The sequence below is a fragment of the Scyliorhinus torazame genome, chromosome 14 (assembly GCF_047496885.1).
Source record: "Scyliorhinus torazame isolate Kashiwa2021f chromosome 14, sScyTor2.1, whole genome shotgun sequence".
In the NCBI taxonomy this organism is placed as follows: Eukaryota; Metazoa; Chordata; class Chondrichthyes; order Carcharhiniformes; family Scyliorhinidae; genus Scyliorhinus; species Scyliorhinus torazame.
Window position 1 is genome coordinate 206,939,448 of NC_092720.1, and position 19,192 is coordinate 206,958,639.

The following is a 19,192-nucleotide window of genomic DNA, read 5'->3' on the forward strand; positions in this document are numbered from 1 at the left end:
GAGGTTTATTTCATTTCCTGGTTCAATTTGAGGCGTTGTGCTGTCATTCCAGGTGAAGGAAGGTTGTTTTACAGCTTTAAAAGATTTTTTCTTTGATTTGGGACGTTTCCCCTTTAAATGGGCATGGTCTGGGGCCTCTGACGTCATGACGCGCGTGACGTAGCATGTAGGAGGCGTTTGCACATGCGCAGATCGCGGTTCCTTTACTGATGGCCGTTTTCGCGATTGCACATGCATGCGTCGCGCAACTGCGCAAGTGCAGTCCCTTTAGAAAGATGGCCGCCAACCAAAATCGTTGTCTGCTCCGGGATTTCGGCCTCGAGGTGAGTACTGGCGCTTCTCTTACCTTTTCTTGCTGGTTGGAGTGTGTTTTCCTCACAGTATTTGCCGAATCTGTCCAGGACTGCCTGGAAGTCGCTCCTGTTTTGCCCCTTGGAGAACTTTAAATTTTTAAAAGATTTCTTCTGCTCTGGCACCGGCGATGGTGAGGAGAAGCTCTGTTTTTTCAGGATCGGCCAGGTCTTCTAGTTCGGCTGCCAGCAGGAAGATTTCAAACTTTTGCTGGAATGCCCGCCAGTTTTCGCGGAGATCGCCGTGGCACTGGAGCTTCTGCGGAACCCGGATCTTGAACATCTTGCCTGGGTATCGTTGCTGGTTGTCACTGTACGCTGAGGTATGTCTATCTGGACTGAACCAGTTCACTCCTGGTATCATGACGTGTTGGGTGTTCTGGATCACAAACAGGTCACCAACACTTGAAGTGGTGCAACTCTATTTTATTATAAGGTTAACTATATTAACATACTTGAACTGTGGGTAAATGCAATACCAGCTTTAACTGTTGACCCTTGCCTAGTCCTAACCAGGTGATGCACTCAGCACTTGGTGAATGTCTTTGTTGCAGGCTGTGAGCTCTGTGCTCCGAGCTGGCTGCTACTAGAATGAGCGGGAACTCTCCTGTCCCCTGTCTTTATAGTGCGTGTGCTCTCACTGGTGATTGGCTGCGGTGTTGTGTATGCTGATTGGTCCCACTGCATGTCCATCAGTGTGTGTATGTGTGTGTGTGTGGCTGCACCATAATATACTGGTGTATATTATGATACATATCACAGGCACGATTGTCATTTCTGGCTTATGCTGGGGCCTCTTCCCTTAGGGCCCCAACATCCTTGCCCTCATCATCCTCATCTGCCTCGATGTCCTCCTCATCGGTGATGTACAGCTCCAACCTCTCATCTTGGCAACTCACCCCCACTTTGGACACCAGGTTGTATAGTGTGCAGCAAGCCTCCCCCTTTCCGTTGATGTCCCAAAGACCCATATTGACCAGACCCCTCCCGAACATGATCATAATGAATGGCGGAGTGGGCTTGAAAGGCCTACTCCTGCACCTATTTTTTCTATGTTTCCATGAGACGCGGTGCACAGCTGCTGAGACCCGACCCACACTTGAGTAGTTACTAGTTCCCCAATTCCCATTTACAGGTTGCAGATCCCTCCCCTGTGACTGAGCCACCTGCTGCCCAATACCAAACCACCAAGTCACAGGATCAAATTGTGCGAGGGACTAACTGCACTGCATGCTATGCTGTGGCTGACTCACACAGATGAGATAGACTCTCCGCCTCCCTGGTCTGGGACAGGGCATGCCTGCTAGGTACAGCCTTGCAGCACACTGCCCTAAACTGACTTTGAATTCAAAGAACAAAGAAGAACAAAGAACAAAGAACAAAGAAATGTACAGCACAGGAACAGGCCCTTCGGCCCTCCAAGCCCGCGCCGACCATACTGCCCGACTAAACTACAATCTTCTACACTTCCTGGGTCCGTATCCTTCTATTCCCATCCTATTCATATATTTGTCAAGATGCCCCTTAAATGTCCCTATCGTCCCTGCTTCCACTACCTCCTCCGGTAGCGAGTTCCAGGCACCCACTACCCTCTGCGTAAAAAACTTGCCTCGTACATCTACTCTAAACCTTGCCCCTCTCACCTTAAACCTATGCCCCCTAGTAATTGACCCCTCTACCCTGGGGAAAAGCCTCTGACTATCCACTCTGTCTATGCCCCTCATAATTTTGTATACCTCTAGCAGGTCGCCCCTCAACCTCCTTCGTTCCAGAGAGAACAAACCGAGTTTATTCAATCGCTCCTCATAGCTTATGCCCTCCATACCAGGCAACATTCTGGTAAATCTCTTCTGCACCCTCTCTAAAGCCTCCACATCCTTCTGGTAGTGTGGCGACCAGAATTGAACACTATACTCCAAGTGTGGCCTAACTAAGGTTCTATACAGCTGCAACATGACTTGCCAATTCTTATACTCAATGCCCCGGCCAATGAAGGCAAGCATGCCGTATGCCTTCTTGACTACCTTCTCCACCTGTGTTGCCCCTTTCAATGACCTGTGGACCTGTACTCCTAGATCTCTTTGACTTTCAATACTCTTGAGGGTTCTACCATTCACTGTATATTCCCTACCTGCATTAGCCCTTCCAAAATGCATTACCTCACATTTGTCCGGATTAAACTCCATCTGCCATCTCTCCGCCCAAGTCTCCAGACAATCTAAATCCTGCTGTATCCTCAGACAGTCCTCATCGCTATCCGCAATTCCACCAACCTTTGTGTCGTCTGCAAACTTACTAATCAGACCAGTTACATTTTCCTCCAAATCATTTATATATACTACAAAGAGCAAAGGTCCCAGCACTGATCCCTGTGGAACACCACTGGTCACAGCCCTCCAATTAGAAAAGCATCCCTCCATTGCTACCCTCTGCCTTCTATGGCCTAGCCAGTTCTGTATCCACCTTGCCAGTTCACCCCTGATCCCGTGTGACTTCACCTTTTGTACTAGTCTACCATGAGGGACCTTGTCAAAGGCCTTACTGAAGTCCATATAGACAACATCTACTGCCCTACCTGCATCAATCATCTTAGTGACCTCCTCGAAAAACTCTATCAAGTTAGTGAGACACGACCTCCCCTTCACAAAACCGTGCTGCCTCTCACTAATACGTCCATTTGCTTCCAAATGGGAGTAGATCCTGTCTCGAAGAATTCTCTCCAGTAATTTCCCTACCACTGAAGTAAGGCTCACCGGCCTGTAGTTCCCGGGATTATCCTTGCTACCCTTCTTAAACAGAGGAACAACATTGGCTATTCTCCAGTCCTCCGGGACATCCCCTGAAGACAGCGAGGATCCAAAGATTTCTGTCAAGGCCTCAGCAATTTCCTCTCCAGCCTCCTTCAGTATTCTGGGGTAGATCCCATCAGGCCCTGGGGACTTAGCTACCTTAATATTTTTTAAGACACCCAACAACTCGTCTTTTTGGATTACAATGTGACCCAGGCTATCTACACCCCCTTCTCCAGACTCAACATCTACCAATTCCTTCTCTTTGGTGAATACTGATGCAAAGTATTCATTTAGTACCTCACCCATTTCCTCTGGCTCCACACATAGATTCCCTTGCCTATCCTTCAGTGGGCCAACCCTTTCCCTGGCTACCCTCTTGCTTTTTATGTACGTGTAAAAAGCCTTGGGATTTTCCTTAACCCTATTTGCCAATGACTTTTCATGACCCCTTCTAGCCCTCCTGACTCCTTGCTTAAGTTCCTTCCTACTTTCCTTATATGCCACACAGGCTTCGTCTGTTCCCAGCCTTTTAGCCCTGACAAATGCCTCCTTTTTCTTTTTGACGAAGCCTACAATATCACTCGTCATCCAAGGTTCCCGAAAATTGCCGTATTTATCCTTCTTCCTCACAGGAACATGCCGGTCCTGTATTCCTTTCAACTGCCACTTGAAAGCCTCCCACATGTCAGATGTTGATTTGCCCTCAAACATCCGCCCCCAATCTATGTTCTTCAGTTCCCGCCTAATATTGTCATAATTAGCCTTCCCCCAATTTAGCACATTCATCCTCGGACCACTCTTATCCTTGTCCACCAGTACTTTAAAACTTACTGAATTGTGGTCACTGTTACCGAAATGCTCCCCTACTGAAACATCTACCACCTGGCCGGGCTCATTCCCCAATACCAGGTCCAGTACTGCCCCTTCCCTAGTTGGACTGTTTACATATTGTTTTAAGAAGCCCTCCTGGATGCTCCTTACAAACTCCGCCCCGTCTAAGCCCCTGGCACTAAGTGAGTGCCAGTCAATATTGGGGAAGTTGAAGTCTCCCATCACCACAACCCTGTTGTTTTTACTCTTTTCCAAAATCTGTCTACCTATCTGCTCCTCTATCTCCCGCTGGCTGTTGGGAGGCCTGTAGTATACCCCCAACATTGTGACTGCACCCTTCTTATTCCTGATCTCTACCCATATAGCCTCACTGCCCTCTGAGGTGTCCTCTCGCAGTATAGCTGTGATATTCTCCCGAACAAGTAGCGCAACTCCGCCTCCCCTTTTACATCCCCCTCTATCCCGCCTGAAACATCTAAATCCTGGAACGTTTAGCTGCCAATCCTGCCCTTCCCTCAACCAGGTCTCTGTAATAGCAATAACATCATAGTTCCAAGTAGTAATCCAAGCTCTAAGTTCATCTGCCTTACCCGTAATGCTCCTTGCATTAAAACATATGCACTTCAGGCCACCAGACCCGCTGTGTTCAGCAACTTTTCCCCGTCTGCTCTGCCTCAGAGCCACACTGTCCCTATTCCCTAGTTCTCCCTCAATGCTCTCACCTTCTGACCTATTGCTCCCGTACCCACCCCCCTGCCATACTAGTTTAAACCCTCCCGTGTGACACTAGCAAACCTCGCGGCCAGGATATTTATGCCTCTCCGGTTTAGATGCAACCCGTCCATCTTATACAGGTCACACCTGCCCCGGAAGAGCTCCCAGTGGTCCAGAAAACGGAAACCCTCCCTCCTACACCAGCTGTTTAGCCACGTGTTTGTCTGCTCTATCTTCCTATTTCTAGCCTCACTGGCACGTGGCACAGGGAGTAATCCCGAGATTACAACCCTCGAGGTCCTGTCTTTTAACTTTCTGCCTAGCTCCCTGAACTCCTGCTGCAGGACCTCATGCCCCTTCCTGCCTATGTCGTTAGTACCAATATGTACAACGACCTCTGCCTGTTTGCCCTCCCCCTTCAGGATTCCCTCTACCCGTTCGGAGACATCCTGGACCCTGGCACCAGGGAGGCAACATACCATCCTGGAGTCTCTTTCACGTCCACAGAAGCGCCTATCTGTGCCCCTGACTATAGAGTCCCCTATTACTATTACTCTTCTGCGCTTTGACCCTCCCTTCTGAACATCAGAGCCAGCCGTGGTGCCACTGCTCTGGCTGCTGCTGTTTTCCCCTGATAGGCTATCCCCCCCGACAGTATCCAAAGGGGTATATCTGTTCGAGAGGGGGACAACCACAGGGGATTCCTGCACTGACTGCCTGCCCTTTCTGGTGGTCACCCATTTCTCTGCCTGCACCTTGGGTGTGACCACATTTACATAACTACGATCTATGACGCTTTCCGCCACCTGCATGCTCCTAAGTGCATCCAATTGCTGCTCCAACCGAACCATGCGGTCTGTGAGGAGCTCCAGTTGGGTGCACTTTCTGCAGATGAAGCCACCCGGGACGCTGGAAGCCTCCCGGACCTGCCACATCTCACAGTCAGAGCACAGCACCCCTCTAACTGACATTGCGTCAATTAATTAAAATTAAAATTTGTCTCTTTTTTTTAAAAAATACTTTTTTTTTTTAAATTGCAAAGTTACTGTCAACTATCTGTTTCCTAGCACTAGATTTCTAATAGAAATGCGATAGCTAACTATAATACTCTCCGATCTCTGGCTTAGATATCCTCTAAATTATAATTAAGTTATTATGTTTAATTAGTTCCCAAATACTCAAATATTTTTTAAATTTAGGTTAGAATCCCAACCAGCCACTCAGGTCACAGCTTTTCTGTGATGTCGCTTCAATTTCCCCCCGACACACACAATTTGAAAAAAGGTATAAAAGTAAAAATCACTTACTTGCCTTCTGAGTGTCTGAGATGTTCTCAGGTTCTCTCGCTGACAGAGACTGCTCCTCCACCACCGATCCTTGACCTGCACAATGCTAATAATATAATAATATAATATGGCACTTACCTTACACAAATGGGTCTTATTATTAGGTTAGAGGAGGAGGGCGGGTGGGAGACACTACACGTGTAGTGTCTCGGGTTTCCTCTCCACCAGAATTTATTGGTTGGGGGGGGGCACTTGCCAGAGGTCGAACTTCCGGTTCCCGCCTTATATGAAAACAAATAAAACTGAAAAGAAGAACAGACACGGGACCAGGCAAGGCTTTTAAATTCACTACTCACCTCCAAGAAGGCCCCTGCGCACCGCTGCCGCCGAAATCCAAAGGGCTGCTCCTGTAAAGGTAAGAGCTTTTAAACTCACTACTCACCTCCCAGAAGGCCCCTGCGCACCGCTGCCGCCGAAATCCAAAGGGCTGCTCCTGTAAAGGTAAGGTTTTTAAACTAACTACCCACCTCCCAGAAGGCCCCTGCGCACTGCTGCCGCCGAAATCCAAAGGGCTGCTCCTGTAAAGGTAAGTGGTTTTAAATTCACTACTCACCTCCAAGAAGGCCCCTGCGCACCGCTGCCGCCGAAATCCAAAGGGCTGCTCCTGTAAAGGTAAGGTTTTTAAACTAACTACCCACCTCCCAGAAGGCCCCTGCGCACTGCTGCCGCCGAAATCCAAAGGGCTGCTCCTGTAAAGGTAAGTGGTTTTAAATTCACTACTCACCTCCAAGAAGGCCCCTGCGCACCGCTGCCGCCGAAATCCAAAGGGCTGCTCCTGTAAAGGTAAGGTTTTTAAACTAACTACTCACCTCCCAGAAGGCCCCTGCGCACCGCTGCCGCCGAAATCCAAAATTCCTCAATCAAACCTGCCTAATTTCCCTTTTATTCTGAGCTAAATCTTTTCTTGCTGTATGTGTCAAATGCCTTTCGAAAATCCATATGCTCCACATCGCCTTTATCAATTGTGGGCGGCACGGTAGCACCGTAGTTAGCACTGTTGCTTCACAGCGCCAGGATCCCAGGTTCGATCACTGGCTTGGGTCACTGTGCGGAGTGTGTACATTCTCCCTGTATCTGCATGAGTTTCCTGCGGGTGCTCCGGTTTCCTCCCACTCCTCCTGAAAGACGTGCTTAGGTGAATTGGACATTCTGAATTCTCCCTCTGTGTACGCGAACAGGCGCCGGAGTGTGACGACTAGGGGATTTTCACAGTAACTTCATTGCAGTGTTAATGTAAGCCTACTTGTGACACTAATAAAGATATTTCTCATTCTTATTAATTTTCCCTGTTACCTCCTCAAAAAGCTCAGCAAGTTAGTTAAGCATTATTTTCACTGAATGAATCCACCTGGCTTTCCTTAATTATCCTGTACTTGTCCAAGTCACCATTGATTTTGGTTCAAACTAGTTTTCAGAAGTTTCCCTATGACTGAAGTCACACTGATTGGTAATTGCCAGCATTATCCTTGCAGTCCTTTTGAACAAGGGTGTAACCAGAGACGGATTTACACAATTTGGGGGCCTTGCACCCTCTCTCTTTGCGGGGGCCCCGATGTCACACCCCTAGGGGTTGAGTCGTCCCTGCAGCTGCTCTCCTCGATTACCTGAGTTCGCAGGTGTGCTAATATTGGTTGACTGGCTGCTGGCTATCTGGCCTGGCCTCTGCTCTCACCCTTGCCAGTCAGTTGCTGCCCAGCCATCTCACCCTCAGCCCTGGCTTCTGGTCAAGCCGCCCCACTGCTCCCTGAAAACCTCAATGCTGGCCTGGCCTTCGTACGTCCTGACTGTTCACCTATCAGCTCTCTCCCGGGTGGCTGGGCCTCGAGCCCCGAAGACCGTGGGTCTGCTCCTGGCTGGCTGCCTGGCTGCTGACCTTTTCTGCCCTGGTCTCTGTTTGTTTAGGAACATAGGAATTAGGAGCAGAAGTAGGCAGTTCAGCCCTTCAAGCCTGCTCTGCCATTCAATGATCTCTTCCCGGTCTCAAACCCACCTCCCTGCCTGTTCCCCATATCCCTTTAACCAATTTTTTAAAAATCAGAAACATATCTATTTCCTTCTTGAAACCATTCTATGATACAGGCTCCACTGCACTATGGGGCAGCAAGTTCACAAATCCACTACCCTCTTTGAAAAGTAGTTCCTCTTCATCTCAGTTGTAAATTCACTTCCACTCAACCTATATATGTGACCTCACATTCCAGATTGTCCAAGAGGAAACATTTGGTCTACGTTTATTTTTTCAATCCCTCTTCGTATTTTATACACCTAGATGAGATCTCCACTCATTCTTCTAAATTTCAGCGAGTATTTAAGCCTGAATTGTTTAATCTCTCCTCGTACGTCAACCCTTTCATCCTTGGAATCAATCTGGTGAACCTCCTCTGAACTGCCTCCAATGCCACCACATCCTTCCTCAATTAAGGAGACGAAAACTGGACAAAATACTCCCGATGTGGTCTCACCAACACCCCAGACAATTGCGACAACACTTCTCTACTTTTATACTCCAGTCCTTCTGCAATAAATGCTAAAATTCCATTTGCTGTATTTATTACATGCCATACCTGTGCACCAATTTCTGCGATTCATGAACAAAAGACCCTCTGCCCAAATGCATTTTGAATCTGCTTTCCATTTAGATAATAATTTGCCTTTCTATTTTGTCAGGCAAAATGGATAACCTCGCACTTATCCACATTAAACTCCACCTGCCAAATTTTGGCCCATTTTCCTAGCCTACCTATATCCATCCGTAAACTCTTTATCTCCTCTTCACTGTCTGCTTTCTCACCTATTTTATTATCATTCGCAATGTTGCTATGTTACACTTTTTCCCTGCTTGCAGATCATTTATTTAGATTGTAAACAGTTGAGTTCCGAGGCCGGACTCCTCCGGCACTCTGCTAGTTATAGTTCGTCAGCCAGAGAAGGACCCATTTGTCGCCACCCTCTACTTGCTCTTAGTTGCTCTCTCGCTTCTTCTCCCTCTGTTTTACATCTGATTTTTCTTCTTCCTCATCCATTTTTATATTCAATTTCTCCTTCAGTTGATTCTGGGACAAGGCTATCGGGTCTCCATTTCCAATATTCACACAGCTCTAATTCTCTCTCCCCCCCTCTCCTCCCGTAATCAGCAATCCTTTTGATTTCTGAACGTCTACTCTTGAGCTAATCCACAAATTTATCTTTTTGGCTTTCCAGCTAATTCTGAGCATCTTCCACATATCCAATTTCAAAAGCACGGTAGCAGTGGTTAGCACTGCTGCTTCACAGCGCCAGGGTCCCAGGTTCGATTCCCGGCTTGGGTCACTGTCTGTGCAGTTTGCACGTTCTCCCTGTGTCTGCGTGGGTTTCCTCCAGTGCTCCGGTTTCCTCCCACAAGTCCCGAAAGACGTGCTTGTTAGGTGAATTGGACATTCTGAATTCCCTCTCAGTACCCGAACAGGCGCGGAATGTGGTGACTAGGGGCTTTTCACAGTTATTTCATTGCAGTGTTAATGTCAGCCTACTTGTGACAATAATAAAGATTATAAAAACTGTTATCCTCCTTTCATACTCTTTCTTGAGGACCCAAACCTTGCATCAATCATTCAACACTCCACACTAGTGACTGTACAAGTTGCTTTTTCAGCTTTATGCTGATATTTTTGGACTTCCAGATGCTGCTTTAAGTCACTAGCCACCCCTCTTGCCGCAACTAATCTAACCTCTGGATGTCCAAAAGCATTTTTCAGCCAATTAATTACTTTAGAAGCATTCACGATTGTGTTTTCTGTATCATAGGAACAAAAGTGTGCACATCAAGATTCCACAAAGCAATAACCAACTAGATAATCTGGTTTAATAGAACATGCAGTGCAGAAGGAGGCCATTCAGCCCATCGAGTCTGCACAGACCCACTTAAGCCCTCACTTCCACCCTGTCCCCATAACCCAATAACACCTCCTAACCGTTTTTGGTCACTCAGGGCAATTTATCATGGCCAAGGGCAGCACGGTAGCATTATGGATAGCACAATTGCTTCACAGCTCCAGGGTCCCAGGTTCGATTCCGGCTTGGGTCACTGTCTGTGCGGAGTCTGCACATCCTGCCCGTGTGTGCGTGGGTTTCCTCCGGGTGCTCCGGTTTCCTCCCACAGTCCAAAGATGTGCTGGTTAGGTGGATTGGCCATGATAAATTGCCCTGAGTGTCCAAAATTGCCCTTAGTGTTGGGTGGGGTTACTGGGTTATGGGGATAGGGCGGAGGTGTTGACCTTGGGTAGGGTGCTCTTTCCAAGTGCCGGTGCAGACTCGATGGGCCGAATGGCCTCCTTCTGTACTGTAAATTCTATGATAATCTAATCCACCTAACCTGCACGTCTTTGGACTGTAGGAGGAAACCGGATGGTGAAACCGGATGGTCATTGGAGGATAAATGTAAACGGGACACTAATAACTCCCCTGCTCTTCGAGTTGGTGCAATGGGATCTTTCCCATTCACACGAAAGGGCAAGTGGGGCCTTGATTCAATGTCTCATCCCAAGGGTAGCACCTCGAAAGGTGCAACCTCCTCAGTGTTACACTGGAGCATCAACCAAGCTCCAGGGCTCTAGTCCTGCAGTTAGAACTTGAACTCACAACTTCAGACTCAAGGATGAGAGTGAGACCTACAGATTGAAACCAAACCAAAACTTATCTCAAGTTGCACTAGAGACCATTTCTCTTCAAATAATGTTGCTAGACTAGATACAATATTGAAAGCAAACAGAATGGCTGGAGAAATGATACTGCTGCCCAGAAATAGGGACTCATGTTACCGTGGGATCATGGTGAGGCTATAGTCTAGTTCTAGTGTAAGGATTTTGATGGTGGCATTGTAAATCACAAGTGCTTGAAAACCATTTCCAGACTGTTGGGGCATGTCAGCTCAAAACTGAAATGCCAGCACGTTGAGATCTAAAAAGATTAATGTTACCAATGTGTCAGCTTCCTTGTGCAACAAAGGCAAACTATTTATTGCTTTAGAAGGTCATATGCAAATAACTTCCTGCATTCTAAACATTGAATAGTCCACTGGCTCAAATGTTTCCTGGAAATTAAAAGAAATTGAATGGTTCTGTGTCTGCGGGAGCCTGCAAAAAGAATTTCCTGCTGTTGTGTTTTGGCAGTAGTAGTCCCGGCAGCAGCGTGTAATGGTAGTTAAGAAAGGCACCAAAGTCTCTTGATTTCTAGTGAAACAGATCACCTATGAAAATGTTGCACATAGGCTTCCGGTTGCAGCTATGCTGAGCTAAGTCGCACATTAGGCAGCTACCGCCAGAAACGGACTTTTGGGCTCTTTTTAGCGGCCCCAGCGGCATTTGTTCGACGGTTCCCAGTGTGGGAAGGCGACAGTACGATTTCCCCGGCACTGTATGGATTGGACCAGGAGCAGTGAAAAAAGTAATTTTGGTGCAGCGAAAAGTGCGAGGGAGGAAAGCCAAGATGGCGGCGGGTGGAGATCAGGCAGCGTGGGTGCAGTGGTCGCAAGAGCAGCAGGAGTTTCTCAAGCGCTGCTTCACGGAATTGAAAGCAGAGCTGCTGGAGCCGATGAAGGCTTTGATCGACAAGCTGGTCGAGACCCAGAAGGCTCAAGGGGCGGCGATCCGGGAGGTACGGCAGAAGGCCTCGGAGAATGAGGACGAGATATTGGGCCTGGCGGTGAAGGTGGAGGCGCACGAGGCGCTGCATAAGAAATGGCAGGAGAAGTTCGAGGACATGGAGAATCGGTCGAGGAGGAAGAACCTGCGGATTCTGGGTCTCCCGGAGGGAGTGGAGGGGTCGGATGCTGGAGCATACGTGGTCATGATGCTGAACACGTTGATGGGCACGGGTGCCTTCCCGAGGCCCCTGGAGCTGGATGGGGCCCACCGAGTCCTGGTGATGAGGCCCAAGTCTAACGAGCTGCCGCGGGCAGTATTGTCCTAAGATGGGCAAAAAATGAGCGGAGCAGCAGGTGGGAGAATGCAGAGGTCCGTATATACCAGGACTGGAGCGTGGAGGTGGCCAAGAAGAGGGCTGGGTACAATCGGGCTAAGGCGGTTCTGCATCAGAAGGGGGTGAAATTCGGGATGCTGCAGCCGGCGTGACTGTGGGTCACGTTTAAGGACCGGCACCATTACTTTGAGACGCCGGAGGAGGCGTGGACCTTTATTCAGGCCGAAAAGTTGGACATGGACTGAGGGTCGGTTGTAAGGGGAGGTCGCGGGGGGGCTACTGTGGTTACTGTGCTTTGGGGGATGTTGGGGGGTGTTCTGTTCTGTATTGTTTCCTTGGGTGCTGGGTGGGGTAGGGTGAAATGGTTCGAAGCGGGGGTTTTGTGAGAGTGGTTGGAAGGACGGGGCCCCGTTGGGGGGAGAGGAGATGGGAGGCCCGAGGTGGGGGAGCTGGGATTAGGCCGCAAAAGGGAGCTGCGCCAGAGAGGGCGGGGCCAGTTTGATGGAAAGCACGGGGAGGGGGGAACTGGGTTGGTGCTGCATTTCCCCAAGGGGTGCTAGAGCTCGGAGAGAGAGACGGAGCGGGGGTCTGCCGCTGGGGAGAATGGAGAGTGCGGGAGGTGGGGGCACGTGGCTGGCCTGGAAAAGGGGATGGCTAATCGGCAGGGGGGGGAGGGGCGGGAAGCCCCCTGATCCGGCTGATAACTTGGAATGTGAGAGGCCTGAACAGGCCGTGCACCTGAAGGACTGAAGGCAGATGTGGTTATGCTACAGGAGACGCATTTGAGGGTGGCAGATCAGGTTAGACTGAGAAAGGCGTGGGGAGGGCAGGTTTTCCACTCGGGATTGGACGCAAAGAATGGAGGGGTGGCGATTTTGGTGGGGAAGCGGGTGTTGTTTGAGGCGCTGAACATCGTGGCAGACAATGGAGGTAGGTATGTGATGGTGAGTGGTAAGCTACAGGGGGGTATTAGTGAATGTATATGCCCTGAATTGGGACGATGCCGGATTTATGCGGCGCACGTTGGGCTGGATTCCGGACCTGGAGGCAGGGAGCTTGATAATGGGGGGGGGGGACTACAACACGGTACTGGATCCAGCATTGGACCACTCCAGGTCCAGGACGGGTAAGAGGCCGGCGGCGGCTAAGGTGCTGAGGGGGTTTATGGACCAGATGGGTGGAGTGGACCCATGGAAGTTTGTCAGGCCGGGGGCCAGCAAATTTTCTTTTTTTTCCCACGTCCATAAAGCCTACTCCCGAATAGACTTCTTCGTTATGAGCAGGGTACTAATCCCGAGGACACGGAGTATTCGGCCATAGCCATCTCAGACTATGCCCCGCTTGGGTGGAGCTGGAGCTAGGGGAGGAGAGGGATCAGCGCCCGCTGTGGCGCCTGGATGTGGGCTTGCTGGCGGATGAGGAAGTGAGCGGGCGGATACGGGGGTGCATTGAAAGCTATCTAGAGGCTAACGATAATGGGGAGGTGCAGGTGGGGGTGGTCTGGGAGACGCTGAAGGCGATGATTAGGGAAGTGCTAATCTCCACTAGGGCCCACAAGGAGAAGGAGAGGAGAGAGAGGGAGAGATTGGTGGGGGAGATTTTAAGGGTGTATAGGTGGTATGCAGAGATCCCCGAGGCGGGACTACTCAAGGAGCGACGATGCCTCCAGGCCGAGTTCGACCTGTTGACCACCAAGAAGGCAGAGGTGCAGTGGAGGAAAGCGCAAGGGGCGGTGTATGAGTACGGGGAGAAGGCTAGCTGGATGTTGGCACACCAGCTTCGGAAGCAGGAGGCAGCGAGGGAGATTGGGGGAGATAGGGATAAAGGGGGGAACACGGTGCGGAGTGCGGTGGGAATAAATGGGGTATTTAGCGACTTTTATGAGGGGCTGTATAGGTGTGACCCCCGATGGAGGAGGGGGGGGGGGGATGCGTCGATTTTTGGATCGGCTGAGGTTCCCGAAGGTGGAGGAGGAGCAGGTGGCTGGGCTTGGGGCACCGGTAGGGCTGGAGGAGCTGACTAAGGGGCTGGGGAGTATACAGGCGGGGAAGGCACCGAGGCAAGAAGGATTCCTGGTGGAATTTTACCGGAAGTACATGGACCTGCTGGGCCCTCTATTAGTGAGGACTTTCAATGAGGCGAGGGAAGGGGGGGGCCCTACCCCTGACGATGTCCAGAGCGCTGATCTTGAAGCGGGACAAGGACCCATTACAGTGTGGGTCATATAGGCCAATCTCTCTCCTCCACGTGGATGCGGAGCTGTTAGCGAAGGTGTTGGCTACCAGAATTGAGGACTGTGTCCCGGGGTGATTCACGAGGACCAGACGGGTTTTGTTAAGGGAAGGCAGCTGAATACCAATGTGCGGAGGCTCCTTAACGTAATCATGCTGCCTGCAGTGGAGGAGGAAGCGGAGATAGTGGCGGCGATGGACGCGGAGAAGGCCTTCGATAGGGTGGAGTGTGGGTACCTTTGGGAAGTGTTGAGGAGGTCTGGGTTCGGGGAGGGGTTCATTAGTTGGGTTAGGCTACTTTATGAAGCCCCGGTGGCGAGTGTGGCCACGAATCGGAGGAGGTCAGAATACTTTCGGCTGTACCGGGGGACGAGGCAGGGGTGCCCCCTATCCCCCTTGCTATTTGCATTGGCAATTGAGTCTTTGGCTATGGCTCTAAGGGAGTCCAGGAACTGGAGGGGGCTGGTCACGTGGGGGTGGGGGGGGGGGGGGGGGGGATGGGGAGGAACACCGGGTATTGTTGTATGCCGATGACCTGTTACTGTATGTGGTGGACCCAGTGGGCGGGGGGATGCCGGACGTGATGCCGATCCTCAGGGAGTTTGGGGACTTTTCCGGGTATAAGCTCAACGTGGGGAAGAGTGAGCTCTTTGTGGTACACCCAGGGGACCAGGGAAGAGGGATAGACAAGCTTCCATTTAAGAGGGCAGAAAGGAGTTTTCGGTACCTGGGGATCCAGGTGGCCAGGAGCTGGGGGGCCCTACACAAGCTCAACTTGGCGAGACTGGTGGAGCAGATGGAGGAGGAGTTTAAAAGGTGGGATATGCTGCCACTCTCCCTGGCGGATAGGGTCCAGTCGGTGAAAATGACGGTGCTCCCGAGGTTCCTTTTTATATTCCAGTACCTCCCCATCCTGATCCCTAAGGCCTTTTTTAAGTGGGTCAGTAGGAGCATCATGGAATTCGTGTGGGCGAAAAAGACCCCGAGGGTGAGAAGGGTGTTTCTGGAGTGGAGTCGGGTTAGCATTACCTAATCTGTTTGGGTATTACTGGGCTGCCAATGTGGCGATGATATGCAAGTGGGTAATGGAGGGGAGGGGGGTGGAGCATGGAAGAGGCTGGAGATGGCTTCCTGTGTGGGCACGAGTCTGGGAGCGCTGGTGACAGCACCGCTGCCACTCACGCCGACTAGGTACACCACGAGTCTGGTGGTGGCAGCGACTTTGAAAATTTGGGGGCAGTGGAGACGCCACAGGGGTGAGGTAGAGGCTTCGGTTTGGTCCCCGATCCGGGAGAATCATCGGTTCGTCCCGGGGAGAATGGATGGAGGCTTCCTGAGCTGGCACAGGGCAGGAATTAGAAGGATGGGGGACCTGTTTTTGGATGGGATGTTTGCGAGCCTTGGGGCGCTGGAGGAAAAATTCGGGCTTCCCCCCGGAAATGCCTTCAGGTACATGCAGGTAAGGGCATTTGTAAGACGGCAGATGATGGAGTTCCCACTGCTTCCAGCACTCAAGATCCAGGATAGGGTGCTCTCGGGGGTGTGGGTTGGAGAGGGCAGGGTCTCAGCGATCTACCAGGAGATGCAGGAGGAGGAGGAGACCTCGGTGGAGGAGCTAAAGGGTAAATGAGAGGAGGAGCTTGGGGAGATAGACGGGGGTGCATGGGCGGACGCCCTGAGTTGGGTTAATTCTTCCTCTTCTTACGCCAGGCTTTGCCTGATACAATTTAAGGTTCTTCACAGAGCGCATATGACAGGGGCAAGGCTGAGCAGGTTCTTTGGGGTGGAAGACATGTGTGGGAGGTGCTCGGGGAGCCCAGCATATCACACCCACATGTTCTGGGCGTGCCCGGCGCTGGATGGGTATTGCGAGGACGGTGTCTAAAGTGGTGAACACCCGGGTAAAGCCGAGCTGGGGGTTAGCACTATTTGGGGTATCGGACGAGCCGGGAGTGTCGGAGGCGAAAGAGGCCGGTATTCTTGCCTTTGCGTCCCTGGTAGCCCGGCGGAGGATTCTGCTACAATGGAAGCCTGGATCAGCGACATGGCAGGATTCATTAAATTGGAGAGGGTAAAATTTGCCTTGAGGGTCTGTGCAAGGGTTCTTCAGGCGGTGGCAACCGTTCCTAGACTTTCTAGCAGAGCGTTAGGAGGTGGTCAGCAGCAGCAGCAACCCAGTTGGGGGGGGGGGGGGAATGTGTACTTTGTGTTTTCTACTGTGTTGCTTATTGCTTAATGGGGGGTTTCTATATTGGGGGAATTCGTGATGTAGTTGTAAGATGTTTATTTCTGTGTTCTTTGTTTTTCTTTTTTCTGTAAAATATGTAAAAATTTAAATAAAAATATTTCTAAAAAAATAAAGAAAATGTTGCACATAGCAGGGATCAAAGGCATGTGGGGATGATTATAAGTCAGGTGGAATAGTCAGCATTAAAATTGGATTTTTATCTGCTCAGAAGTCCAAAGTGATATAAAGTAAGGTTGCCATAGTCCTAGATAACCATAGGCTGCTTTTCCATTTGAGGGGGAGTGCTGACTGGCGTGATTTAACCTGAGGATAACTACCTCAGGGCAAGGTTGAGAAAGTAGGCCTTCATGAATAACCTCAGCCGGTATGGGAATGGAACTTGTATTGTTGGTCTTGCTCTGCATCACAAACCAGCTGTCCAGCCAACTGAGCTGAAGTTTAAAGTAATAGGAGTGCACTTGCTGTTCCTCGCATTGGCTGCGTCATTCCTGCTTGCCAACTGGCCTTCCTGACTCACTGAGCAAGAGTTCACGGCAGGTACACTGAGGCAATGGGAAGCAAGCGACAGCGGAGAGGTGGCAAGTGGTGAGCAAGCCACAGAAAGACAGATGCATCAAGAGCATGTTGTGATTTCTTTTATTCATTCAAAGGATGTCGGTGTCACTGGCCTAGTCCAGCATTTATTACCCATATCTGGTTGTCCTCGTGAAGGTGGTGGTTGCCTTCTTGAACCACTGCAGTCCATGTACTGTCGGTACACTCGTAGTTCTGGTAGGGGAGAGAATCCCAGGATTTCACTGACCCAGCAACAGTGAAGTAATGGTGATATATTTCCAAGCCAGATGGTGGTGTTCCCATGTGTCTGGTGTTCTTGTCCTTCGAGGTAGTAGTGGCCGTGTGTTTGGAAGGTGCATTCAATGGAGCATTGATTGGCGAGTTCCTGCAGTGCATCTGGTGGGTGGTACACATTGCTGCTACTGTGTCGGTGGTGGAGGGAGTGAATGTTTGCAGACAAGGTACCGTCAACTGTGCTGCCTTGTCCTGGATGGTATACACTACTGCTACTGTGTGTCAATGGTGGAGGGAGTAAATGTTTGCAGATGGTGTGCTGTCAAGTGAGCTGCTTTGTTCTGGATGGCGTCAAGCTTCTTGTGTTGTTCGAACTGCACTCATCCAGGCAAGTAAAGAATATTCCACCCACTCCTGAATTGTGCCTTGTAGATTGTGTACAGGCCTTGAGAAGGCAGGAAATAATTTACTCACCCCAGGATTCCCAGCCTGACTTGAACTTCTAGCCACAGTATATAAGGCTCGTCCAGTTGAGTTTCTGGTCAAAGGCAACACCCAGGATGTTGATAATGGAGGTTTTTGTGATGATAATGTCATTGAAAGTGGCATTGGTAGGTTCTCTCTTGTTGGTGATGGTCATTGCCTGGCACTTGTGTGGTGTGAATGTTACTTGCCACTTGTCAGACCAAGCCTCGATATTGTCTAGGCCGTGTTATCATAGATCATAGAATTTACAGTGCAGAAGGAGGCCATTCGGCCCATCGAGTCTGCACCGGCTCTTGGAAAGAGCACCCTACCCAAAGTCAACACCTCCACCCTATCCCATTTGACAGTGGACTTCTGTGTTACTGGGGGGGGGGGGGGAAACAAAACTGCATATCCGTGAGCAAGTTATTGCTAAGCAATTGCCGCTTGCTTGCAGTGTTCATGATCCCATCCATCACTTTACTGCTTATCAAGGTTAAATTGATGGGGCAGCAATTGAACTTGTCCTGCTTTTTGTTTACAGGATACCATAAAGCCATATCATGATTGAATTTTACCGGCAGCTCAGTGGTGCAGTGGTTAGCACTGCTGTCTCATGGCACTGAGGTCCCAGATTCAATCCCGGACCTGGGTTGCTGTCCGTGTGGAGTTTGCACATTCTCCCAGTGTCTGCATGGGTTTCGTCCTTACAACCCAAATATGTGCAGGGTAGGTGGATTGGACGCGTTAAATTGCCCCTTAATTGGAAAAAAATGAATTGGGTACTCTAAATTTTTTTTTTTTTTTAAATGATAAAATTTTACATTATTTGAAGGAAAGAGAAGTGGGTCTGAGACTATGTTTTAAACTTAAATAAGGGCAATTATGAGGGCGTGAAAACGGAGCTGGCTGAAGTGAATGGGCAGATTCTGAAGGGTAAGTAGGGACGGGCAATAAATGTTAACCTAGCCAGCGACTACCACAACCCATAAATTAATAATACAAAAAGAGATTAATGGATAGAACAATAGAGATGCAGTGGCAAATATTAAAGGGTATATTTCAGAATACACATTCCAATGAGCCTGCAAAGGTCCAAGGGATGGACCCATCATCCATAGTTAACTAGAAAGGTTAAAAATTGCATCAAACTAAAAGAAAAAGTATATAATTGTGCAAGTGCAGGTCAGACAATTGGACAGAATAGAAGGGACAATGAAGGATGACTAATAGATTAATAATGAGGGAAACATTAGAGTATAAGAGAAAGCTAACCAGAAATATTAAAAGACATTGCAACAATTTTTAAAAAAGTGAACAAAGTTAACAATACACCCCTGTCTGCTTCACCCGATGCCAGTGTTTATGTAGTTACATTGTGTACCTTGTGTTGCCCTATTATGTATTTTCTTTTCTTTTTCTTTTCATGTACTTAATGATTTGTTGAGCTGCTCGCAGGAAAATGCTTTTT